This window comes from Opisthocomus hoazin, chromosome 15 (genome assembly GCF_030867145.1).
Source record: "Opisthocomus hoazin isolate bOpiHoa1 chromosome 15, bOpiHoa1.hap1, whole genome shotgun sequence".
Taxonomy (NCBI): Eukaryota; Metazoa; Chordata; class Aves; order Opisthocomiformes; family Opisthocomidae; genus Opisthocomus; species Opisthocomus hoazin.
The window spans coordinates 26,275,391-26,302,241 of NC_134428.1; the positions used below are offsets into that span (position 1 = coordinate 26,275,391).

The 26,851-nt window shown below is 53.6% G+C and overlaps 1 long non-coding RNA gene across 7 annotated transcripts in view; it reads right to left on the reverse strand.

The window, feature by feature from the left end:
* Positions 1 to 7,370: 7,370 nt before the first annotated feature.
* The window catches only part of LOC142363244 (uncharacterized), a 172,595-nt gene continuing 153,114 nt past the window's right edge, over positions 7,371 to 26,851 (reverse strand). For 3 of the 7 annotated variants that reach the window (XR_012765613.1, XR_012765614.1, XR_012765612.1), the window contains 3 exons: positions 13,706 to 13,863; positions 13,194 to 13,352; positions 7,371 to 12,660 (listed from right to left, as the gene is read on the reverse strand). This is a non-coding gene — a long non-coding RNA (uncharacterized LOC142363244). Of the gene's footprint in view, positions 12,661 to 13,193; positions 13,353 to 13,705; positions 13,864 to 16,363; positions 16,424 to 26,851 lie in introns of all 7 variants that reach the window. The other 4 variants (XR_012765616.1, XR_012765615.1, XR_012765618.1 and 1 more) reach the window with 4 other exon arrangements.

Genomic DNA, 26,851 nt, shown 5'->3' on the forward strand with positions numbered 1-26,851 from the left:
CTCCTTTCATCCCACTCCCATAACAAAGGAAGAGAAAACATGATGTTGAATTAAAAGGTGGAATAAAGGGGAAATACGTTTCTCATGTGAGCTGTAACAAGTGCGTGAGTCTCAGTGCCGCAGAAGGCCAGGCGTGCTCCCCAGGGACCGGGCTGCTCTGCTCTGCCCTGCCTGACAAGTGCGAAGTGCTTCAACCCCAGGGCTGCAGAGCAAGAGCCTGGGCCGCTCGTGTGGCTGTTGTCCAGGCTGCAAACTGGCTCGCTCTGCTGATGCCCCGCCGTGCAGATGCTGTGCTCCCACCCCTGGGGGCCAGTTTCCACCCTCTGGGTCTGCAGGTGACACCCACAGGGATTGTCACCAAGCCACAGGTACCACACAGGAATAAATAGATTGAAAATGTGCCAATGCAGAAAGTGGTCTGTGAGACGATTTTTTTCCGTCTCACAGTCTGTCCTGTGAAGTTGGCTACTGGGGATGGGACTTCAGGGAAAAAGAAAACCTCTTCAGTTCTGCACTAGAATACTTTCTCCTTTTAAATTTCATAAAGCAACACAGACTGTAAGTTAAAAAATAAGGATCCCCTATTTACATATATCACTGCAACAAACACGGTGCTTGTTATGAATTATTTAGCATGATGCACTCTCACATCGGCCCTGCTTGCTCAGTGGCCTCCTCTCAATTAGGCATTTATGGCAGAGGGGTCAGAAATCGCAGGTCACTTTAAGTGTAAATAAAAGTGACACCGGGAGATATGCTGGAGCATTTATTTATACCGTTATATTACTGTAAAAACGTGTTTATGAAGACCAATTCCTAGCACGTTTACTTGACATGCACAAAATGTGTTTAGCAAAATGCACATTAAACATAATTTACCCAGAGCAGAAGCAGCGGGTTTGGCTGTTCAGAGCGTGGCGGTACAGAGCCCAGCTGCTGGCTGCCCTCAGCCCCTGCGCAGCATCCTGCCCCAGCCCGGGGGTCTCCCGGCCCCGGCAGTGCCCTGCCCGGCTCCGCTCTCCCTGCCTCGGCAGCGGGCAGCAGCTGCGCAGGGCCACGAGGGTGCGAGGGGCTGCCCGCCCGGAGGCGTGCGGCACTTGCAGCATCACGTCCGGGCTCGGGATGGCGCGGTCCCCAGCAAGCTCCAAGTACAGGGGTCCATGCAGGCACGAGAAAGCAGCCAGAAGTTCTTCAGATGATACATTTGCAGCAAAGAAACGAATTTGATGACACTAAAACTTCTCACAGATTGAGTTTGGTGCTGCCAATTTATTTGGCTTTAAAAAGGACAGTATTTTAAGCTGAGGTCTTGGGGCTATTCCATCTGATGCCACTTAATGTTCTTAAAAGGTACAAATTCAGTAAGGAAACTAGGTTCTTCGTTTTGGAACAAATTAAGTACTTCGACCACATAGAAAGGCTAGCCTTTGTTTTGTGTTTTACAGTGCTTTTTGCTGTGCTGAAGTTTTTGAAAAGTTGTTTAATGTCAAGCCAATGTTTCTGGGCTTTTTGAGCTGCAAGCAAACAGAAAAAACAGCTTTTTACACAACTCCCCTGGACGACCTCCCAGCTGGCAGCTTTTCCTCCCCTTTCTGTACGGCAGCCTCCATTCCTGGCCGATCGATCCCCGCTAGCGCAGCTCCCCAGCGCTGCACCCACTGTGATGCGGCTCCGGCCCCCTCCCGCTGCCCGACCCGACAGGGAGCTGCAGGGACCCCGCTGCCATGTCCTTCAGCCGGGCAGGGGTCCCGCCGTCTGCAATAATCCACAAATTCTCGTGCCATGAGTGAGACTAACAAGCATCAAAAATCAAACTGCTGCCCAACGGAGCTCCTCATTAGCAGGTGCTGATGCCCGGGACTGCCTGCGGCGCACAGGGAAGGAGCGGCGGGCAGGATGAGGTTCCCTGCCACCCAGCACCCCGCTCCCTTTGTGCCCAGGAGGATGCAGCCAGCCCAGCCTTGCTTTTTGCTTTGCCTGTGCAGAAGAAGGCTCTGAATTAAAAATCCCAGGGCGGGGGGACAGCATCAGCATCAGTTGCTGAGATGTCTTTTCCTCCAGAAACCCCGTGGGTGCCCAGGCCCCAAAGCAGGGGCTGGCTGCTGCTTTCCCACCAGCATCCAGCCTCTCCCCGGCTCGCGCCGGCTGGAGCGGGGCTGGGGGCTGCCCTGCCGCTGCGGGATGGGGCCGGGGTCCCGCACTCCCGGCAGCCAGCGCCTTCCCTGGGCTCAGGTGCGGGTTTTTCCCATGAATTGTTATTAGCCCTGTATGGGAGGTGATAATAACAAGCCATTAATGGGAATCTGTTTGAGTGCCACTGTGTGGCAAGATCGTAAATTAATGGCCGTTTCATTTATTGTCATTTTATCCATAACAAGATGCTGATTTTCCCCCTGGGATAATGAAATTGGTCTGTAAGAACCATAAATCCTCACCGTGGTGCGAGGCTGGAGCAAGGTGTTGGATTACCGAGCTAATGACAGAGATGTGAAAGCTCGTGAATCGCCGGCTGCGAGGAGAGCGGGCGGCCGCACCGGGGGCAGCCCACGCCGACACCCGCGCTGGAGCATTTCCAAGGCTAACAGCGAGTTATTTCAGATGTCAGACCAGAAAGATGCACATATCCCCTCCTGGCATGCTCTCGCCAGCTTGCATTTTCTGCCCACGGAAAACCAGTTTTTAAAGGCAAACCTGTCAGACCAGAACAGCCCAGCATCTTCACTGACCTTCAGCCCCATCAGAAGTGTCCCGGACAGATGCTGCCTGCAGCATGAGCAATTCAGGGTCAGCCAGGAGAGAGAACTGATGACTTCTGCTTCCTTCACCTGGAGCAAAAAACCAAAAACACACGATGGAAATTTATAGGGTTTACTGAGCTGAAATGCTTCCTTTGCGACGTGTTCCCTGCCATTCCCAGGACCGTCAGCCAAGGACCTTTAATCTGTGGATAAGTATGATTTCAAAACAACGACTGTCTGGAAATAAAAAATAAAAAGTAAAAGTTTCTCATACTCAAGTCTTTAAATGGAAAAAAGAGTTAGAGCTCTTAAGATGACGACAAGCCTCTCCATCCCACTGCAGAGGTACTGGCCAGAGCTGGAAGGAAAAGCGTCTCTCCTCATACCTGTCCCTGGGGTGAGCCGGCTGTGGTGGTGCAGGCTCACTGGACCGCGAGCCGAGGGGCGAGGAAGACTCCAGGCGGGCGCTGAGCGGAGCACGCGCGGCCCTGGTCACACCGGTGTGGCACCCCCTTCTCGCGCATCCCGAGCACTTTCAGCACCCGCCCAGTGTCTGCTGGAGCGCTGGCTCCTTCCCCGTGTCTCTCCTCATCGTGCTCGCCCGTTCACAGAATGATCAGAGCAGGCTGCGTCAGCTTCACCCAGCGCCCGGCAGGACCCTCACCAGGGCTGGCTGGGCAGAAGGGCTTCACCCGCCCGGGACTGCCCGGAGGCAGCAAAGGGGTCCCGCGGCAGAGGAGGGCTGTGGGGAGGAGACCCCCAGCACCCCCTGCAAACCTGCACTTCCTGTGGCCAAGCATCGCGAAGGGCTTACAGACTGCTCTTTTTTTTCCCCTCGCATAATTCAGCAGAGATATCATGTTAAATATTGCTATTTTTCTCACTCAGCTATGAGAAATATTAACTGGCCAAACTTTGCTGAGGCTGTCACCATCCTTTTAGCAGTGTGATTGCCAGTGGGGGATTTATAGTCCTCCCCGCACCTGGGTTATTTGAGTTTTGCTTTGCTGCAGGGCCAGGGCAACAATAAATTTCCTTCTCTTCTGGAACATGCTCTAACCTCTCATTTTCTAATAAAGCATTAAACCTTGGAGCAACCTGCACTGGCCTCAGTGCTTGAGAGGAGAGGCATTTCAGCGGAGCCGAGGAGCCGCTTGCCGCGGGCTGGAGGGCACCATCATGGGCCAGCGCAGCTCTTCCCACAGCAGCTCGGATGAATTCTGGCTTGCCAAGAGAGAGTCCCCTCCCCAGGCAGGGGCCGCATCCTGCCCGTCCCCAGCAGCACTGCACCCCGGCTGTCAGGGGTGCTGGGGCAGCGATTTCAGGCAAAGCAGCCAGGCCCTGCAGCACTCCTTGGTCAGCCTCCCTGCGCAGCGCGGGGCTGGGGACGGTCACCTCATCCGGGCAGGGTGCTGCGGAGCAGGAGGAACGCGTGATGCCCTTCAGAAACAGGCTGCCTGCAAGCTGGAGCACTGCTAGAAGGCGTCGGGGAGGAAATGCAGGAGAAGCCCCCAGACTCGCCCAGCAAGACCAGACCAGGATGGGGTGACAAGGGGGAAGCAGCTCGGGGAGCTCCCCACCCCACGGACGGTGCAGCCCCAGTGCCTGCAGCCCACAGCGGAGGGACCACGAGCACCCACCAGCAGCACAGCGCCCATCGTCAGAACGGGGTTTGTCATGTTACAAAGGGTCACAGCCAGCAGCCTAGACCCCCCCCCCCCCCCGCCCGCCACCCCCAGCTCCTCCCCACTCCGTGCGGTGTCTTAGGAGGGGCTGGCGGGGCATGAGGGATGGATGGGCGGATGGATGGTGCATCTGCTGCTGGTCTCATTACAGTAACGGAGGCGGCCGCGGCATCAAGCTTTTACCGGCTGAGCTGTTCGGTGAATTACGGCAAGGTTCTGCGTCGTGGTAATATGATTTTTTCAATATATTCTGTTTGGATTGGCAGGTTGGTCTCACTTTCTCAACTGACTGATAAAGCACTAGACAGGGGATTAGTCCTCTTGGAAGCTAAAGAAAGAGGTAATTTGGGTTGTTTATAGCCTGCAGGGGTAGAATCAAAATGTACAATACTGAGAGAGTCAAACTTTTACAGCGTACGGCACAGCTATAACTCAGAGCAAGTATCAAACATTACAGTCCTGTGAAATGCATTCCCGTGACAAAAGGCTGGGAAGGCACAAAGAATGAGAGGAATTAATCTGTTCTTGGGACAAATATTGAAATGAAGACAGGAAGTGCCAAGAAAATTAACCCCTGCCTGGACCGGATTTAGCGTCGGAGTGTTTGGCCCAGAAGTCACACCTCTGCACTTCGGGCGGTGTCGGACAGAACCCAGACACTGGGGATGCTGCTGCTGGTTAGGCGCAGGGGCAGCCCTGATCTGACCTTGGCTTTTCTGCATTAAAAGAATAACAGCTTTCCCTCAACTGGGTTTTGCTGGATTTTCATAGCTATTAAATCTAATTGCAGAGATAGAGTTATAAAATTATAATTTTAACCATGCAATTTAGATGGAGTAACCGATCGTCTATTTCTGTGATTATCCCTGATTATTAAATGAACAGCTGCCTCCAAATATGTTTGCAACAAACTAATTCAATGAGTACATGTGCCTGAATATTCATGCCCCTGATTCGTGGCACAGACTTTTAAGAATTTTTCACTGTGGCTTTAAAAGTTAATTTACCCTGGCAATTTAAATAAAAACACTTCCATCAGCTTTGGTTAGTGCTCCAGACTTTAACACTAAGCTTGGCAGCAAGCGAAGGTGTCCCAGCCCCTGCTTCAATGTCCGCTCGCAGCAGAGCACTTTCGGTGGAGACAGACATCAGTGTTTGTGTCGATTCCAGACTTCTCCCGTGTCTTGTTTGCGGGTTTGACAACCCTTCTCCGCACAGCACTAACAAAATGTGACACTCCACAGTCTGTTTGTTTTAGCTTTTCCACTAAATTTTGCAACCATGCCAAGTAGCCAGGAAACAACCTGCCCTCCCCAAGCACTGAAATATGGGTGAGGCTGGCCGGCAGGACAGCCAGCGAGCAGCTCCCCCGGCCTGCCTGGCTGTTGCTGAGCCGAGGAATGGCTCGCAGACAGCTCTGCAGCCGTCGTCTCGGCAGGAATTTCATTTTCCTCCTTGCGAAGAGGTGCGTCCCCCGCTTGCTGCCAGCCAGTGCAGTGGGCAGGGGGGCCGGAGCATCCCCAGCGCAGCAGGCACAGCTTCCAGCCCGCAGCGTGCCGGGGACGGGGATGGAGCAGACCCATGGCGGCAGGTTACCACCACGCCGGGAGCCAGGAAACGCAGGGGACACCGTGTGAGCGCCCTTCACACGGCATCTGCCCGGTCCCAGCCACCGCTCGTGTCCCCGGGGCAGGGCAGCGGCTGACAGCACGGACTGGGGCAAAGCTGCGTCGGTCTCTCTGTGTGGAATAAACGCCACTCTCCCCAGCATGGTCTACAAGAACGTCAAACCTATTTCCTGTACTTAAATTTCTGCATACTCCTCAGAGTAAGCTGCACTTTCACTGACTAGCCGAGCATTTTAACGATAATCATGGCATCCTACAGATTGTTTAAAAAAAAAAAAGTATTACTCTGTAACACAAGAAAGTGCCCAAGAATAGTTATTTCACCCAATGCTGCCCACATCATGATGCACCGGAGTTTACTCTGGGGTCTCCCAGCCTCGTGGCAGCGTGCAGCCTCTGGAGCCTGACAGAACCCTCCATACTTACTGGAGAGAAACAGCTGCTGCTCGGGAAGAGGCACGGCTCCCAGGACGCATTGATGCATTTCCAAGGTGCCTATTAGGCAAATGCTGGTCCATCCCGGCTCCCCGCCGAAGCGCAGGCAGCCGCTCAGCTGGAACAGGCAAGCACCAGGCCAGAAAGCCAAGCCTGGTGTGAGGCAGTGACTTGTGCAACCTCTGACTGCACTGTCTTCCTCACATCCTCATTGACACTTCCCTCAGCAAGCAATCACCATTAAAAAAAGTCTTTCAAAAGCTTTTATTAAACATCCAAGAAAAAAAAAGAGAGAAAAATCTGTTAAAGTATTTGAAATGTAAAGTAGGGCTTTCATTTTAACAGCATCCTTGATTCCTTTTGTCTCTTTCTGTACAGAGGTTTCACAAGAATATACACAGTTTGACAGACTTTCAGATGATATTAAAGAAGACAGCATCTGATTGTGGGGGAAAAGAAACAGTTTAACTGAGACGGGCGAGAGCTGCTGGACTCTGACCTGCTGCTTTGCAGAACCAGCGAGGCAAATGCTGATGGAGAGGAAAGACGAAGAGGGTGCTGGCACTACGCTGCAGCTGCAACCTCTGCTAGAGAGCGACGAGCCCATCTCACGCACACACAGAGCCCTCCCGGCTCCCCGAGCCCCGGCACTCGGGCCAGCGCTGGCCGTGAGCTGCTTCGTGCTCCTCACCCCTTGCCCGCAGCCTGGCACGTCTGCGGGCCGCGGCCGGCTGGGAGGAGAGGAGGAGAGGAGAGGAGAGGAGAGGAGAGGAGGGGAGGGGAGGGGAGGGGAGAGGAGAGGAGAGGAGAGGAGAGGAGAGGAGAGGAGAGGAGAGGAGAGGAGAGGAGAGGAGAGGAGAGGAGGGGAGGGGAGGGGAGGGGAGGGGAGGGGAGGGGAGGGGAGAGGGTGGACAGCAGGCATGCCCGTGCCAAAGGCAGTGTGTCCCCAGGGGACCCCTGGCCGGGGCGGTGGGACAGGGTGGCGGTGAGAGCTGCCAGCAGCAGCCCTTTCCCCTCCCCATTCCCTCTCCCCTCCCCTCCAAGCGGACATTGCTCTTTCGAAGTGTCCTGGGCCACAGGTGCGGGTCTGACTGGGGGTGTCCCCCCCCGCCGCAGTGTCCCACGGCTGGCACAGCGCTGTCTCCCCAGTTATTCTGAAGGGAGAAGTTGCTTCCAGCTCCCCCCCTGCAGCTGACTGCCAGATGAGCCCTGGTCCCCTCCATGGTCACTGCTCTGCAGGACCCCTGACCCAAGATGGGGAGTGGGGGATGTGTTCCAGGAGAGGGTGCAGATGGGGTAGCAGGGCTCAGCAGCGCTTCTCCCCAGTCTAAGTTGAAGTTCAGCATTCAGGAAGCCTGCCAGCGCCTCAGCAGCACAGTGCTAGTGCGTGATGGCTAGCAGAGCCACCTGCTAGTGCCAGATATGGAATACAAACAGGCGAGGTTGCACAGGGGCCATGCTGCTCCACAGACAGAGTGTGCAAGGGGAGAGAGGGCGCAGTGAGCAGACAGACGGGACCTGCTGGCTATCCCCGTGTGCGCCATGCTCTTGGAAATTGCTTGTTGCCACCTCCAGACCTGGGTACGGCTGTGCTGCCGATATGGGCAGCAGCCAGAGCACTCTGCTCCTAAACCTTCAGTTCTCCACAGAGGAACTTGAACAGCGGATTCAAGAGTACAGAAAACATGCAGCAGAGACCCAAGCAGACCAGCCCAAGGTTTGCTATGGGCTCTGCTTTTCCCTGGCATCACTTAAGGGATTTGCCACCCTCGGCACACAGCAGCTCCCCGGGCAGACTTCAGCTGGAGGCTCGGTGATGCCGTGCAGAGGACGGCCGCCCCGTGCTGGGTGCCCGAGGGGCTCCCATCCCCATGGCCCCGGAGCGGGCTCCCTGTCCGGGGAGGGGGCTCGGCAGGGACGCTGCTTTTGGAGCCAGGGAGACAGAAACAGGCACCATGAAACACTCCTGCTGTTCTAACAAGAAGCGATAGATTAAAAAGCTAGTTAAAAATTCATCCAAGAGAGGCAGAGTTTCCCAAGCATATCAGAGTTAATATTTATAAAGGGGATTGTTGCTCAGTCTCAATTATCCTAAAGGCTCGGTACAATTGATGCATTGGAGAAACCACAAGCGCAGGCACGTCAAGGGAAAACCATTCCCTGTGACCGCTAACAAAATGCAATCAGATCTGCAACATGTGGAGCCAATTGATTTTCAACAAGTTATACAATGTAAACAAATGATTGATTTTCAGGCTCCTTTTATTTCTGAGCAAGCAGTCAGAAATCTCTCCAACTACTCCGAGCAGGTAAGGCTGGTGGTAAACAAGGGCTGCAGAGGGGCAGCATGCAGTCCTTTCATCAACCTGCAAACAACTTTTGCTTTGATTTTTTTTTCCCCCAGCCCCTTAAGCAGCCACTAAATAATCAACAGTTCCTCAAATAAGCAACCCCCTGATCATGTGTTGCCAGTGGTCATGTTGGACCAGCTTCTGCCTTCAGTGAGAGTCTGGAGTTTTTTATTGCTTTTACATTTTGCCTCCTCTGATGTTTCCAGCCTTCCTCTGGTTTACCCGAGACAGATGAGACAGGAATATCTCCAAGAGCTTTATCACTTCTCTCTGTCAGCAGCGGCTGCTAAGTCAACAGAGCGGTGGTGTGTGTCTGGACCGGCAGTACAGAGGTTGCTCAAATCATTCTCCGCTCCCGGTGAAACCAATAAGCTATACTCCACTGCATCGACTCAGCTCCCGAACCGTGCCCCCTGGTTATGTCAAATTAAATCTCAGCCCATCGCTGTCAGACTGCCAAAATCAGCATGCATCCCTGGGCCCCCCTGGGGCAGGGGCACGCGGGGGTGGGCACCCTAGGAGCTGGGGCTGCCAGTGGCGGCACAGCACCCACCCCTCGCCGGCGGGGCTGGGGGCCGTGGGGAGCTGCAGGTCTCTGGGTGCCAACCGCCGGCACATCTCTCCTCCTGGCCCTGCTGCCGCGGCCCGTGCCAGTGCAGGGACCCGAGCAGCACAGGCGCTGTTGCCCAGGGAGCTGTGTACGCAGGCGTGGGCTGCTCTTGCGGAGTTGAAGCCGTCTGTCCACGCTCTCCCGGTGACCGCACACCTCTGCACCAGCCGGCCACGCGCCGCAGTGCAAAAACTGCTCTTGGCGCGGGCCCGGCTGGGACGGGTGCTGCCAAAACCCTGAGCCCATCTGACAGCATCCCAGCATCTCCCCCTGCACCACGCTCTGCACAGCTCCTCTCTGGCTTTGTCTGAGAGTCTCTTTCCTGCACCGGAACCAAGACCTGTAAGCGAGGGCTGGCCAGTCCTCCCCAGCTCGTGCTGCATGCCTGCGAGCACAGCCTGCTTCTGTTGCGCCTTCTGCTTTACTTAGCCATCACTCTTCTCCTTCCTCCCCTTACCCATGCTCCTGGTCACACCCCCCTCAGCCCTGCCGTGCTACCGTTGCTTTGGTGACGGAGGCACCAGCGCTGGACAGACCGTGCTCCTGGTGCAGCTCACTCTGCCGCTGCCCTCCCGCCCTTCTGAGCCTCCAGCGCTGCTGGGGTGCTGCCGAGATCGCTGACTGAGTATCTGAGGAGAGAAGAGTCACATTTCCATGAACTGTGATAGTTACAGCAACAATAGCAATAAAAATGCATTTCCAGAGCTGCACCACCTGTTTGTTTACACCTTGTTTGCAGGATGATGTGCAGTTGGGTGTTTCTGCAGCGCAGGGCCGCAAGGGTCCAGGGAACAACAGCCCGGAGCAGATTCACCAGCCGCTTGCAAGTGCCAGGGAGGGGGCCGGAAGGGGCCGGCAGTGGGGCAGAGGGGGGCACATCCCTCGTGACAACAGGCGAGGGGGGACTGGGCTGCTGCAGCTGGGTTTGGCAAGAAGCACGTTGTCAGTGAAGCCACAGCCTTGCTGGGTAAGAGGGAGGAGAGAGGCTGCACTGGGGAGCAGCAAGAGAAAGGCAGGAGAGCATCCGGAGGAGAGGTGTGCTCCAGCTCCAGCTGGAGAGCCCAGGGCTCACCGCCCACCTGGCCGAGGTACCGAGCAGGTACAGGCACCGCTTGTCACCACGCGTGAGCTGCAATGGCGTTCTTCTTGGTTTGCAGTGCTCTGTGTGAGCTGCGTCTGTGCCAGAACCGCCTCTCCTCTTCACTCGGGGTTTTTCCAGGGTCCAAGGCTGACCCTGGTGAATCTGGGAGGCCGAGGGCACTCTGCTTATCCAAGGATGCCAGCAACCTTGTGCGGGGACCTGAGCGGCGCAGAGCAGGGGTCCCCAGCAGCTCCAGCCGGGTGGAGCAGCCCCTTCCCCGCAGACGGGGATCAGTACGGAGCTGCCTTCTGGGCCCTCCGGCTCGCTGGGCTGCGGCTGCCCTCCCGGCTGCTGGGCACCACGTCCTCCCCAGGAACAGCCGCCTCCTCGTCCCAGGGCCTTCTCGGGCTGGGTGCTTGTAGAACCCTTGTGCTGGGGAACCCCCGAGCCGCGGGGTCCACGCGGAAGCATCCGCTGCAGCCGGTGCTGGCCCGCCCGCCACCACACCAGCGATGTTTGCGGTGGCACGTACGCCGTGCAGTGGGTTTGTGGTGCCTGCGGCGTGTCGCGTGGTTGTCAGGCACAATGCCCGCTCCTGGTGCCAAAGTCTGGCACAATTCCCCGCAAGTGGGCACAAATTCATCCTAAAACACAAACAAGGGAGGCGGCAGCAAAGTCGTTGCTTGCGTGGGTGCTGAGAGATTCCCGCACAGGGAGGGACTTCACCAGGACCAGGAGTATTTCTGTTTAAAATTAAAATGGTCTTTTTAAAGCAGATTAAAACTCATTATGAAAACAACCATGAACATCTGTGATCTCGCAGCAAAGACTTCCCTGGCTCTTTTAGAAATTGCCCTGTTCCCATTATAATATCAGCATAATTCTCTCTCTTTATTTCAAGCTTGCAAGATACTTATATTTCAAACAATTTTTACAGAGTTCAACTGTGAATTGCAAGCTGTTTCTTCTGCTTATGCATTAATTGTATGTGTGTGTCCAGTGCTAAGCCTTATTGCCATGTAATTCGTACAACGTAATTAACCATGTAGAAACCATAATACGTTGCTTTGGAAGAGTTACATCCAGTTAATCTAATTGACTAATAACATGTTTTCATTTAGCAGCACGTACTGTATTTCCAGTGATTGAATTAATGTCATGTTAACGGCTGCTTTTTGCAACAACATTTGGCATAAATTGCATTAAAAATTGATGTTCCTACAAATGTATTTTGAATACAGCTCAGCATGTGGTCTGGGAAAACACTCCTGTTGTTTATTAAATCAGCTTGGTTTGCAAGCACGCTCAGAGGAGCAACGCCACGAGTGCCCTGCTGCCTTTGCTGCAGGACCGGGCCGGGACCAGGCTGGCATCGCTGCGGACCACTGCCGCCCCGGTCCTGCCCCAGGTCCGAGCCCCCCCGGCTGCAGCAGGACAGGCACTTCTGGCTGCCGTGGGCTTGCGGTGCTTCCCTGCGTGGGCTCCTGAAACAGGTTTTAAAAGGAATCTCTGTTGACAGAGAGACTGTGGTTGGAAAGCTCCGGGCACCTGCTGGGGGAAAAGGCAGACCTGGAGATGCAATGAGCTGTGTCCCTCGGTAAACTCCCCACCGCTGTGCCTGTCTAGCCTGCCTGCCTTCCTGCCACGGCGGCCACGAGGGCAGAATGAAAACACGCTCCGCAGCTGCTGCCTCCCCTCCCGTCTGTGTTTGCAGATGGCCCCGAGGGAGGGGGATCAATGCACCTGCAGCCGGGAGACCAACACTCACTGTCACCTGCTGCGGGAAACGAACCGAATTGCACAGGCTGGGCCCCTCTCTGCCAGCTTTCCACCTTCAGAGGCGCGAGGATAACAGGCGTCCGCGAGGCTCAGCCCGTGGCCCACAGCCAGAGCCCGTGGCATCCCAGCCTCCCGCCGCCAGCACGACGAAGGACCCCGAAGCTCTCCCTCACTCTGGGGCGGCTCCAGAAGCTGCTCAGTCTCAGGGCGGGGGCGGGTGGAGAGTGAGATTCAAAGGAGCGCTCCAAGGATGAGATCTGCTGTGCTCAAGTGCAATCTCCAGTGGGGGCTACAGTGTCTTTGCAGGCTGGCTCGCTTGGTTTCCACATGCGCCATCAATCCCCAGCTTCAGCCTAAGCCAAAAGCAAAAATACGGAGACACAGGGGCAGCAGGTGTGTTGGCAGCATCGCACCCCAGCCCGGCCTGGAGCTCTCTGGAGCCCACCAGAAGGGAGGGCTGCCCAGAGCGGGGACGTGCCCATCACAGCATCGCCTGTGCCATGCCACCCCAGTGGGACCGGGCGAGGGAGTGCCCTGCTGGGAGGCACAGCCACCCCGCACACCCTCACCCGCTCCAGCAGAGCCCCCGCTGTCCTTGGCTGGGCTCCCCAGGAACCAGCCCACCAGGATGCCTCGGACCTGGGAGGATCATCTGTGTGCATTTCAAATGCACTTAAATAAAAAATCAGCTCCTCAGGCTGGAGCACAGGCTGCGCAGAGCAGAGAGGTGTGGAGCTCCCGGGGCTGCCTGTGCTCTCTATCGGCACTGGTGGGCTTGGCGGGCTCTTGGACACGCGAGGATCCTGCTCGGCAGCACGGGGAGCATGGCTGTGGGATCCCTCCCTGCTCTGTGCGCGCGCACACACACACACACACACACACGAACCTCCTTTCTTCCTCCTTCCAGTGCTTCAGGAGTTCCTTTTTCTCTGCGGTGAATTAATAACATGAGCTGGGTTTTGATTCTGCATGGCAAAGACGCTGCTTTGAGGGCTGTCTGTGATCCCTCGGAGCCTGCTGACTCTGCCTTTGTTCTACATCACTACTAGAGAGGAAAATAATGGTTGTGAAATTCAAGGTGCAAAGTGGAGACTGTCAAGGAAAATGGTAAGCCCACATTAGCTTTTTCCTTTTGTGCTTAAATTTATGTAGGGTGTCTTGGCCTTCATTATTTACAGGTTGTGTCTCTCCTAATTCCTTTGACAGTTCCTTGAAGGGACATACCAGCCTGGGAATGGCCCAAGAGGTGGCACAAACATAAAGCCAAGGGCCATTTCAGATCCACTGTCCCATCTGTCCCTCACTCTCCCCTCTACACTGAATCATCTACAATGCACACATTGGAAATATAAAAGCAGGACTACCATGCTGGTGCCTGTCCCCTCCTCAGGCTGTTACCTGTTGGATGGCGGTGAGGTTTCTGCCTTTGTCCTCTTCAGAGCGTCTCCTCCTCAGTCACCCCAGCACCGGCTGAGTCCTGTGCACTGCTGCCCTGGCTCACGTTGCTTTGACACAGCTGGACGGGCCACCCAGCTCCTCTGTGGGTCCTGAGCTAGCTGGGAAACAGAGAAGATGCTGCTGTCCTGTCTCAGAGGGTCAGAGGCTGCTTGCAGGCGGCAGCAGAAGGGCCCCCAGCACGGTGCCCTTTCCCAGGAACAGGAGCTGCCTCCTCACTTTCCTGGGTCCTGCCGCTCTGGGGAGGGTGATAACAGGCATTCATGCATCTCAGCTCCACTTCATCTCCAGCTCTGTCTTCACTGATCATCTATGTGCTGTCACCAACAGATGTGGGTAAAGAGGGTACTGTCAGCGTGGGGAGTCTGGCCAAGGAGAGGCTGCCCCAAGCACCTTCGAGTCAGAAGAGACCCCCAGTCTGAGCTGATACATGAACTTCAGGTCTCTACAGTGCTGCCAGAGGACTAGAAACAAGCCTTTGGGACAATGATCTGGAGAGCCAGCAGGAACCTGGCAAGCTCACGGGATGAGCATCCTGGAGCAGGAATCTGGCATGCCCTGGCCTATGGTCTGCACCTTCTCCAGCCTCTCCAGCTTCTGCTCACACAAACCCCGTGTCTCTGAGCTGATTTTGGCTGTGGCAGGATCCTCGCTCAAGCGTCTTTTCAAGTCTAGTGCCTCTGGCCAAGTCTCATAGCACTTCAGCAGCACTGGCTCTCCACACTCTATATTTCTCACTTTTTAGGCACAGGGAACAGATGAGCTGTATTCTGTGGCTTTTCAGCAATACACAACTCCATCTTTAAGAAACCAGGCAGGAAACACTTCTTGCAAAGTCTCAATGTTCTTGGACTCCGTAGCCAAGACACTGCCTGCTTGCTGAGATCATGTTTACAAGGACCACAACTCCACTACTGATTATGATTCTTTAACAATTTCAAATCAATTAAAGAGGAACAGCTGCACGTAGTTAGGATATAATACTAAACACTTCCCACACAGCCAGAGCAAACCGTGTTCCCTGGGAAGATGGATCTGAGTTGAAATAACACAGCAAACACAGCAGGACGCAGCCACAGCTAAGCTCGGAGCCGGTGAATGAGATTCACAGAGCTGCGCATCGCACTTCCACTGAACAACTAGAAAACCTCTGGAAGATGTGAGTGCTGGTTACCAGCCCCGCAGGTGGAGAATTTACTTAATCTAAAGCAACAGCTAAAATGAGATTTATTGGAGAAAATTGTATCTAACGTCAAAGTGAGTGCAGTAAATGCTTAAAGGTCACTTTTTAAAGTAAGTTCAAACAGAATACGTATTATAGAACTTGTGAATGGCATTTTCACTTTAAAAGACCACCTTTTGTTTCCTTGCAGATTTATGAACAAATTCAGTGCTCCTAAGCAGGGGCGTAATAGCACTAGGCTTCAGCATCCACAGCGCAGCCAGGCACCACGCAAGGTTCCCAGCAGCGCTGCTGACGCACCCGCGTCCCAACCGGCAGCCGGCAGCCTGGCCACCGCGTCCTCGGCCGCCTGCACCACTGCCTGCCCCGGCAGCCATGCCCAGCCCCGGCAGGCAGCAGTCCCTCGCACTCCGTCGGCTCTGGACGTACAAAGCGGGACCGGGGTGGCCTGGTGCTCGGCTGCAGAAGGCTGCCAGCTGGGTGGCTGTGGGCAGGGTTCGGCGTGCCGGCACCCTCCACGCGCGGGCTCCACGGTGCCGGGCTACCCCCCCGGGAGGGTAACAGAGCGGCTGGGGACGGGTACCCCAGTGCCCCACTGGGACGTCTCAGCACTTGCACTGCTCTCCCTGGGCCAGCACAAAGGGTCTCTCCCAGCACGGTGCCCAGCCAGCACCGCATCAGCATCCCTCACCAGACTGCCAGGGAGCACGGGGACCACGAGACTCTGAAGTAAAACCCCGTTCTTCATCTCCTCCTCCTTCCCCTGTAAATCTGCTTAAAAACTGAATTTCTCTTCTCTCTCTAGAATGTCTATTTTATTCTGGTGAAATACTGTAACTTTCCTACAGGGAAAACCTGCAAGAGCACTGGCATGCTCTTACCCTCCGTTCAGAGTGGAGCAGCCCCCGACACGCAGCACGGCGAGGAAACCTGCTGCTGCCCAGGTGCTGCCTTCACCACCCCGGGAGCACGCAGGGCAGCTCCCTCAGCTGCGGAGGAGGGAGGGTTTCACGGGGGGGTGTTGTTCAGGGGGACACGGCAGATGATCGGGACACCGGCTGCTGGCGGTGGCTCCCGAAGGCAGATGGGCACCAGGATGCTGGGAGAGCCCTCGCTGCCAGGGCAAGGAGAGGAGACCTGCTGCTGGCACAGCTCAGCTCTGTGCTTCCAGGGTCCAAACAGCCTGCACACTGACCAGCTAATTTTTCTACATTTTCTACGGCTCCTTGCTAAACATCTGACCCACATGAAAATCTCCCCAAGCTCTTCTTTGTTCAGGGATGTTTGTTTACCGCAGCGCTGCCAACATAGACACATTTCTGAATGTGTTTTGTTCCAAATAAATGGGCCAGACAGACAACAGGGTCAAACCTATCGCACTGCAGTCACCACCAGACAAGTCCACCCTGCACGCTCACCTCGGGGATGGACAGCCCACTCTCGCTCCTCCGGCTCCTGCAAACAGACGTACCTCCTCTCTGGTCCGTGCGGGACAAGGAGACAGAAAGTGGGAGAGGACAAAGTCATCAGACGCAGCTGGCAGCACTGGCCGCATGCTCCAGCCCCAACTCACACCCAACCTGCAGCAGCCGGGGCTAATCTGATCCTGCACGGGCCCCCACCCCACTAAGCAGAGACAGGGCCGTGAGGGTCATACCGCACGGTCACTCCCCGCTTTGGCCCGGAGCTCGGTACGGTGGAGCTGGGAGCGGCGGGGGACACGGTGCCATCGGCCCAGCGCGCTGCTGAGCTCCTTCCTGGGGCGAAGGGGGAACGGCCGCCCCTCAGCTCCCCAGCACGGCAGGGGCTGGCCAGGGTGACGCAGGGAGCTCAGGGGGCACTGGCTGGGTTTACATCCAACAGAAAATTTTTTCCCCTGTTTCTCCTCGATGGATTCAAAATCCTGATTTTTTTATCCAGCAGCACATTCTGTTCCTGTGGGAAGGAGCGGTTTGGTTTAAGATACTTGCAAAAGCAAAGGAAACAAGGACAGGAAAATTGTTGGTTGTAGTGGCACTTATCCGGGAGCCTGAAAAACAGGAAAACAACACACACAGATACATTTGTGCTGATGACAGCCTGGTATCTTGTCCACTCAGAGACATTTTCCATGCCTTTACAAAAACATATCTTCACCATCTGTGTAAGCACCATTGCTGCGTTGCAGTAAAACCCAAGGGGCTGTGAAAGACGCCACAAGTGGCCTGTGAACTGGGAGTGTTTCACTGCTCTGTGGGGAAGAAAGTTCTCCTTTCTTAGTTTGCTGTTTTCTTTGCAGGTTACACAGACTTAATCTTCCCTCCCTCATCCTGTTGCTGCTCATTAGCTCCACGGGCGAACACCCCTGTACACAACCCGCACTATGGCAGGGGGACGTACAGGAGCTTAGTAACTACTACCAGCGTCACCAGTTTTGATCCCACGCGGGACGCGGGAGCAACAAAGAGCTGCCTGCGGCGCACGTGCCATTCAGCTCAGCTACCTGCGTGCACTGCCTCTAACGCCTTTTGCACACCGCGAGGGAGGAAGCAATGTCCTACAGACTACGTTCGAATCGGCAGAGATGTGGCGAGAAGGGCAATGCCAAATTGCAAGGCAAACAATGAAGGCACCAGGAGAACAGCTTTTGCCTCCGTGGGCAGCTGCTGCAGAGCAAACCTCAGTCAAACGGGGGATCGCAGTGAGCCAGGAGGCAGGGTGCGCCAGCCAGGAATGCTGCTGCCTAGGAGCCCCTGGCACCCTGCAGACAGAGCCCATCTCTGCAGATTTCACAGGCAAATCTTCAATTTCAGTTCCGCACGAGAATCACACAAACAGGATGAACAGCCCCAACTCACTGGACTGCGCCTTGTTCGTCCCCAGTGTGCCACTGCAATCAGCATCCCACCCGAAATCTCTGGGAAACAAACGCATACCCAGGAAAAGACTTAAATCACAGAACCATACAGCAATTAAAAGTCATGGTCATAACAGAGTCATTAGTGCCGATTCTCACACTCTTTACATAGGAGCAGCACGCAATAATAATTTCCAATTAAATTACGCTTCTCCAAGGTGCATTAACCACTTTTATCCATCCGATTAATTGGACCCATCTCTGCTGCATGGAGCAGAGTTACATCACTCCAGAGGGAAAGCAGACAGTTAATAAAACATGTTGCTGTGGTACCAATGCAGGAACACTTTACTACTATCAAACACGTACATGCACATGCATACTTGCTGCAAATTGTCTGCTCAAACAGATGCGTGGCTTTACCTGCACACCTGCAACCAAGCACACTTCGGAGGCAAACACACATTTGGTCTTGGAAAGAATGAACTGCTGTGGTCTTGCACATTTTGCAGCATCAGCGTCTCCAGAAGAGGCGTCCTCCAAGTCCAGTACCATCATCCAGTTTTCCTGGCTTTCTGGGACTTTGTTTCCACTCACCTTAGCTCCCGGCCCACTCTGCGAGGGATAACAGCACCCATGCTCGGGCCAGAGCCAGTCACCCAGCATCCCATCTGATCCACCCCAATCACTGCAGGAACCTTGTGCGGCTGGATGCGCACTTTCCTCTCTCTGCTAATTACTGCTGTGTGATGGGGAGACTTGCCAGCTGCCCAGACTCCACACCAGCACGCTCTGATCCTGCCACTCCCTTTCTCCTCGGACACAGTGCCGGGCAGTTCTGCTGAAGACAACAGCTTTGGTGAAGGAAATCGCACCGGGCCCAGTTTGTGTGGGAAGAGCTGACCTGCTGCCATGACCTGCAGGTGAGATTTTATTTACTTGAGAGGGATGAATGTTTCCATGCAAATTCTTCAGGCACTCAATTCTTCAGATTCCTCTTGGAAAGAAATGAGAGGAGATTCCTTCCATGCAGCACAGCAGACATGAGTGCAGACCAGCAGCAGCAGGGGGGCAGCACGTACCTGAAATGCGGTGAATGGGACATCTAGATGTGTGCTTGGCAGTCAGAGTGCTTTTGCAGACAGCGCACAGACACGGTGGCAGCTGCACTGCAGGAAGGTGTTGGGATGGCAGAGGCACATGTATGTTTGTGTCTCTGCACGCCCATGCCCACATTGTAGGGAGAGGAGTGCCCTCATTCATTCTCTCTGCAGGCACAGATGATATAGCCTCAGGAGCATGCAGTTATCAAAATGTTATAAATTGCTACCTTTTAAATAGTGTGGTAATTTACTAGTCCATTACAGAAGGAGTTGTAGGATACAAGGAGCACGCTATGAAAAATTATGCCTTCTGCATCACTGCTGACCTCCGTGGCTGAGGTGCTCTCAGAACTGCTCCACTGTGTCAGACTACCCTGAGCAATTAGCCATCCGTCAGAGCTCGTCAGCGTGTCACGGTGCCACAGAAGACACCACACGCTCCTGACAGCCCCTTTACTGGAAACGTTTGCTGCAGAGGTGCCGTTCACCATCATGTCGGTGTAACCCACGGTCGCCAGTAGATTGCTCCCAGCAGGGGAAACCTCAGTGGCTCTCTGCAGCCTCCTCTCCTTCTGTAATCAAGGCATTTTTGTAGGTATCACGGTGAGCTGAGCCAGTTAATTTTAGTCCAGCAGTTTTATTCTAGGAATTCCTCAGGCTTGGAAACAATCCTTTTTTGTGACCAGTAGTGTTTTTTGTGACAGTGTTGCTGCCAAGCACTGTGCAGAAGCCAACAGAAAGGCAGCCTGCCCCAGCATGGGAGCACTGATGCTTCCCAATGGGACATGTTCTTCTGAGGATGGAGCAGAGATAGCTATGCTCCCTGTCTGGCATCTTGCTAACAAGCGTTCAGGTCTCCTCCTCTTGTGACAGTCCTCCAGTGCAGACCTGTCACAGTCCCATCATCTCTAGGATTCCAAAATCGTACTTTTTCAGTGCTGAAGCAAAATACAGTCTTTCTACATAGTTTTTGTCCCAGAAAAATATAGTCTATGATACAGGTGATCTTCAGTCTCCTCTTAAAGGATTTGTAGAACTCCTGCAGATCTTGAAGACAGGGATATAAACCTTCCCTCTGTTGCCCACTAATGAAGAGATGCACGTCAGAGGTCCCCTTTCCCAAGGTCAGAGGCAAATTCCCTTAGAGGGAGCTTCTTAAGGCCAGGAAAGACACACGGAGCCTTTGCAGTGCCACCTCCAGCATCACACAACAGCATTGCAGCCAGTGGAATGGGCCAAGCTGCAGCAGAGCCAGCTACCAGTAGCAGCTCCCAGGACCTCTGCAGAGCACCTTCCCGCAGAGCACACAGAGTCCCGTGGGTGGTCGCAACCTTGGGACAGGTCTAGTCATCAGAAGGCTCTGGCTGCAACAGTCCTTATGGAAAAAGGCAAACAAAATCCTCCTGTCTCCCAGGACAGTCCTTCACCTCCTCTGCTGCACCTGCTCTTGGGTACCTCTGGGCTCTGCTTCTAGTCCCCTCTCAGGAGACTGATGTTTCGTACCCTGGCTGGCCGCCTTGGCCCAGCAGCCAGGGAGGAAGCCCTGCACTTGGCTCCCCTGAATGGTCGTAGACAGCCTTCACGCGTTTCGGAGACCACCCTGGTTTGTGGCGTTAAAGGCTGTTTCCCATACCCAAGCCTCCAGGGAAGATCCTCCGAACTGCGAGGTACAGCCAGCAAGGCTGTTCATCAGCCCAAGATTGTCTTGCAGTCTGGGAAGGTGGCTCCAGGTCTATTCAGCTCACACCAGGAGAGTTATGTCTCTTTTGCTGATTTTGTGTAAGGCAAAGGGATATTTCTCCTAACCCGTGTTTAATTTCTGCACATAAATCCCTCTGAACCTAAACTTCCCATTTATTTCATGTGCTTAGATATTTCCTCATGAGTTGCAGGTGGAATCCACGTCCTGGCACACACATAAAAGCAAATACAGAAGGAATGTGTCCTGCCTGGCAATACATGCATCATCCCTGGAGGTAAATCTTGCCTCGCTGGGGAGGAAACCCTCAAGGCTCGCACACACACCAGCTATTAATTTCTCTCAAAAATATGTACATTTCAGGACACAAATAAACATGTAAATACAGGATATGTTACTCCTAGGCTTTCTCTTCAGGAGGCAAGGTGAGAACTTACAGCTTGTAGGAAACTCGCATGCAACTTAGCAACAGCTTACTAAAAACAGGTCAGCCACCCGACACCTGGGGAACAGTCAGCACCCTGGAAACACGCACAGCGCGCCCCGATTGTATCGCACACACAAAACACATGCTGCGGCCATTCCAGGCTAGAGAAACACAGCAAACCAGCAAAGGGCAGGAAGGGTTGGCAGCGGCGTGGGGACAGGCAGGGGTGCGGCGCCGGGGGTGGCACGGCCTGGCAGCGGGACCCTCCTGCTCCGGGTGCAGCCGCTCCCGTCCTGGGCAGGGGCCCAGCACTCCCACCGTGGGGGCCGTCGTGGTCCCTCCTGCTCCGGGACCGCTGGGACCAGGGGCACGGCCGCCCCGGCTCGCTGCCCGCACATCAACGCTTCGCACAGGAAACACTATCAGGGAGCTTTGTGGGATCGTGAATATGAATTGCTTTGACCTCACTTAGTCTGATATGGTAGAGTATTAAATCTCTATTTTTCAAGCATTAAGCCTGTGTAATAGAAGGATGCTGCGAGCAATTTGCAATAAGATGAAGGGATATTACTGTCCTGGGAGACAGACAATCCAACCACATCCACCAATTGATAACAGAGATAGTGGCTTAGGTTCATGCTAGCTATTAATTAAGGGCATGTTTTATGTGGAAGACAATACCAGCTTACACAGGCAGGTACTTCCCTTCCCGCGGTGAGCAGCATTCCGGGAGCTGGAGTGCAGCCAGGTGGGTTAGCTTACCTTGCTGAACCTCAGTTCACACACTTCCATTTGAATCTCTGACAGGCAAAATTAATTTCTCAAGCCTTTAGCACAGAGCTTCAGAGCTGCTGTTCTGCTGCTCCAGAGCGGTCGGCGGCTGCTGGGAGCCGCTGCCGCAGGGAGCAGTGTGCAAGCCCTCCTTCCAGGGACATTCAAAGGCTTGGCCAGAGCAAAGAGCTAGCAACTGTGCTGAGAGCTCATGCGTCTCTGGCTGCTAATGAGCAGCTAACCATGTCCCGAGCTCTTCCCTTGCCCTCAGAACTTGCTGCCTCATTATCTGGCTGATCCTCAGCTCTCAGGCAAAGAACCCAAAACCAGATTTCATTCCTTCTTGCCTCTCCTTCTCTCATCTTGGCAGCTGGCAGCATCCCACTCAGCCAAGGGACGTGATCCCTCTCCCACTCGATGCCCTCGGCAGGCTTTCAATTCCCATCCCCTGCAGTGGGACTCTCTCAGCTTCTCACATCCATTAATTGACTAGGGCTGATTACAGGGCCACTAACTTGTGTCCTAATTACCAACAAAATATTACCGTTCTATAACCTTTTGCTCCTCGCCCTGAAATCTAGCAGCTAGCCTGCAACGTGCCCTGAAAGCTGACCCCCACTCTGGCGTGAAAGCCCCACTGCTGCTCCCACTTTACTCAAGAAAACCTCTCCCAGGTCTCACCCTGGTTCTCAGAGCAGGGTCAGCTGGCGCGAGGGAGCTCGCCCTCGGGGACCCTGCAGCGCGTTGCAAGGCAAAATATTGCAGAGGGCAAGAACTGAGAGCCAGGGTGCATGACAGCTCCCAGGAGCGAGGACACCGACCAGTACCCCCGGAGTCTGTCGGGCTGCTGGAGCCAAGGCACGCGGGAAATCCACTGAGCACCAGCAACACCATGGTGTCGGTGCTCTTCTGGAGAGGGTCTTCCCTGCTAGGTGCTGCCCTAAAGGCTTTGTAGAGTTAAATAACACAGTTCAGCAGTGGGAGTACATATCTAATCCTGGAGGAAGTGGCATAAAAGTCCTATGTGACAAATGAATTAAAGCATCCCTTCTTATGGCCAGGCACCTATGGCGAAGAACTGAGACAGATAAATCAATGGAACAGGCTAGGGAGACAGAAGAGATTTTTTTTCTTCCAGATGGGATTAGAGAACAGCTGGAGAATTGAGGTGGTGAGGGCAGGAGATGGCTCCAGACAGCAGGCTCCTCCTGATGCTGCTGCCCACCCCAAAAGCCCTGCATAGGGCCCACATGCAGGTCACACACACCTTTCTGGAAAAATGTGTTCAAATATGTGGGGAATTTCTGACGGAAAGCATGAACCCTTACAAACCGAGACAGTTCCCTCTAGGCTTTTCTGATCAAGTGTCCCCGGCCACTGGTTTCTCTGTCATCAGCAAAGGCATTTCACGTCAAAGCAAAGCCCCTGAGAATTGCCTAGAAACAAAAAAACGCAGGGTGAGTGGTTCGTCCAGTGGGTCACCTTGCTGCATGCAGAGCCGAAGGAAAGAGAGGGTCCAGGGCCAAGGGCAATGCCACAGCTGTGGACAGAGCAGGTCTTCTTGAAAGCAGGAGAAGCCACTCCATGAGCTGGACAGGATGGGATCTGTCACGTGCCCAAACACATACATCCCTCGCCGAGCAGAGGCAAGGACAGCAAGGCAGAGACCTGAGAGAGGGCTGCTGGAGAAGAGCAGTCTGGTAGATGGCAAGAAACATAAAAATTTACAAAACAAAGAGAAAGAAAGGAGAAGCCAGGCCCCGGAGAAGGAAAGGAGCATCCTTCGGTGTTGGAGAGCACACATCTGCAGCCTGCAGACCACATCTGGCTGCAGACTCACCGCTGTCTGCAGTGTGTCTATGAAAAGCCTGATGCACGCATGCTTAGAAAGCCAAAACTTATCCTGGGATGGCAGCGGTCGTTAGCCCAGCAAGTTTGGGAACCTCTGTGCTTTCGCATGCTCTACATCCACATCCACATCCTGGCCCGCTCTTTGAAGCCAGCATCTGTACTGCCCCTTGGCAGGCTGCGGATTACAGCATTTCAGGCTGCCTGCTGCAGCTCAGCTGTACGTCTGATCTTGGGTGAGGAATTTCTCTTTATACCAAACTGTCTATTCAAGTCATAAAAATAGGCTTTTTTTGCTTCTGTAAGTGCAACACTTTTCATATTTTTACTTCCAGCTGTCTAGATAGTATTTCACTTTTTTCATTTCTAGTGCTCGCTCTCAGTTATTTAATGTGAATTTCTAGGGCATGGTGCCCTTAGCAGACATCAGAGCAATATAACACAAGAAATCAGATATATACTGTTCCAGGAGAAGGCAGGAACAAAAAGACAAACTAGGCTCTTAATACATATGGTGCTTTTGATTCATGGAATATAGAAAATTGTATTTGATTATATCTGTAATGGATCCTCGTAACTTTAGATTAGGGTTATGCTGATGGCCCAACTAATGGACAGTTTATTGCAGGAATAGATTTCATCCTATCATATTTTTTTTCCTGGTATCAATTACTCTGAATGTTTAAATGTCTCATTTCTCTGGATGTTTATTGCTCAATTTTCCTTTCTAAAAAAAACCTTACACACACACACAATGCCCCTGGTGCTCCTCTGCCACGTTGCAACGAACTAAAGTTTGCGCGCTCCAGGAGTACAGAAGCTCCTGTCATCTCCCGGCTGCATAGGTCAGAAGAAGATCCACATTTGTGGCTTACAGTTACCGAAATCATCGCAGCACGTAAGCCATGAGGTAATCAAGTCAAAGGTCTCCTAGCAGACATGTTGATGCTATGGGAAATACAAAATAAAATTAAAAGACTTATTAACTTCACCTGTCTAAAAAGGAAAAGGAACATGTGGGATTGCTGCCTGTGAGATTAAAAAGCCAATCTGATGATAAAAGACACTGGAAGCAAAGACAGTTTGGTGGAAAACATCTCATTTTGAGTCAACTTCTATTAGTAAAGCCCTGAAGAATAGAATCATTAAATTATTACTCTCTGAAGCAGTGCAGGAGGACCTTGAAGGAAATGCTTGCATGCCAGTAAAGAGTTCAGGAGTCTGTGGAGCCACCAGAGATGTTACCTATTGATCTGAGGGCCAGGGGGCAAAAAGGATTTTATAAGGTTTTATTTTTCCCCCCACTTTGCCTGGCTGTAACCGTTTCTCTTTAGAAAAAAACCCAAACCACCCTTGCAGAGAAAAACGTCACCTTTGTCACACTTTAAATACTAGTCAAGCTTCTCGACACCAGTGATTTCAGAATGATCTCTGCTATTTGCTTTACAAAACTATGCTCTGCCTCACTCCAGAATTGATGCCTGGCAATCAAGGGGTGTCATGATGTCGGTCTCCCTGAAGAGTAACAAGCCCCAGTTCGGAACACACACCGAGCTTTCGAGGGCATTTGTCAGGGCCGTTGGTGTCAGAGGGGAGCACTGGGTGCGCCTTTCAAAGGGTGCCTGTCAATTAGAATTTTTTTTTTTTTTAACTGCAGCTAAACTCTTCAATTTGTCCAGCATGCCCAGAGGAGAGGACGCAGGGGCTCTTCAGTCCTGACGCATTTCACTGTCACAGCCTGTATTTCTTGGGGAAGCAGATGAGAAGAGCCTGACAGTAGGGACGCACGATGGTTCTGCCGGCTCTGTCGAGGAGCGCAAGGCTGCATGTTGGCCACAGCAAGAAGCATCTTCCGTGGTGAGACAGGATCGTTGCACCCTGCTCCTGTATTTTCCTAGAGCCTTCTTCCCCGTGCTCTGGCGGATGCCCTAGTCTGCACTGTAGTTCCCCACACATGCCTCTGCACAAGGAGCCAGCCCGACCACAGAGGCTTCCTCAAGGACACTGAGAGAGGGGGTGCCTCTCGCTGGGCGGGAGCACGGCAGCCCCCTCGCACAGGGGAAGCTCCTGGGACCCGGGAACGCAGAGCTGCCTCGCCCTCTGCTCAGGCACACGCATTCACACACGGGCTGCATGTCATTGCTGCTCCAAGAAGAGAGCTGGATCCACTTATTTTTTTCATTAAAATGCAAATTAATTTAATAAAAAGTGGAACTGTAAATTAATGAAGCACTTAAAAATTCTACATAATACAAGGCTAATACTTACTCTGTAGAATTTCCCCCAGTTAATATCACCAGTAACGCTCCCAAGTGGGACAAGCCTGGCAGCTCCACCGATGTAAATCAGTCCCTTTGACTGGTGATGGGATCAGAGCTCACGGAGCGGGCACATTGCCTTCTTACTGCTCCCCAGTGACCGGGGCAGCTGGGAACTTGCCTCCTCTGCAGGAGACTCATCCCGACAGAATCTGCCGGACCCTTCACGGCTGATGCATTCAGGAGCAGGGACGTTTCCTTTCCCTTAAAATAGTAATGGATCCCTGTAATTTGCTGCAACCCGACAGCTGGGAGGCTACGGGGGCTGCTGTCCTAAGCAGAGCTCCAGTGACGAGCTGCCCTCCCACGATGTTCAGCTGCAATAACATCGCGTCTGCCTCCAGGCACTGAGCTCCCGTGGAGCCTTTGGACACATTTGAGCCAGAGACTCTGGATCCACAATTTTATTCTTCTCTCTCCTTTTTGCCCTAGTGCAAAGTGCCAGATACAGGTATTGACTCCAAAGGCACAACGTTCTGCATGCAAGCTTTGTGGCTGACTCCAATGCGGGGCCGGCAGCCAGCCCCATCTCGCTGCTGTCATGCTCGCCGACAGCCGAGCCACCGCACAGATTCTCCCTGCAAGCAACTGGATTCACAGCAGCCCCTCCATCCTCAGCTTCACTGTTCCTTTTCTGCAGGGCGGGAGCAGGGAGACAGGAGATTGTGCCTTGCCCAAGGCTGGCAGTGGGTCAAATATCGCTCAGGTCTACCTTCAGGGCAAATCTGGCTCAAGAAAACAGAAAATTACCTTGAACGCACAGGTGCAAGGCTTGTGCTCTGCACCTTCCCTTTCTAACTTACACTTCTAAGGAAAGACTGTAGAAAATTCTTCCTTAAAATAAAGTAGAATCAGAGAGGCACACAGAGATGTTGGCCAACATAAGGTATTTCCAAACGGATCA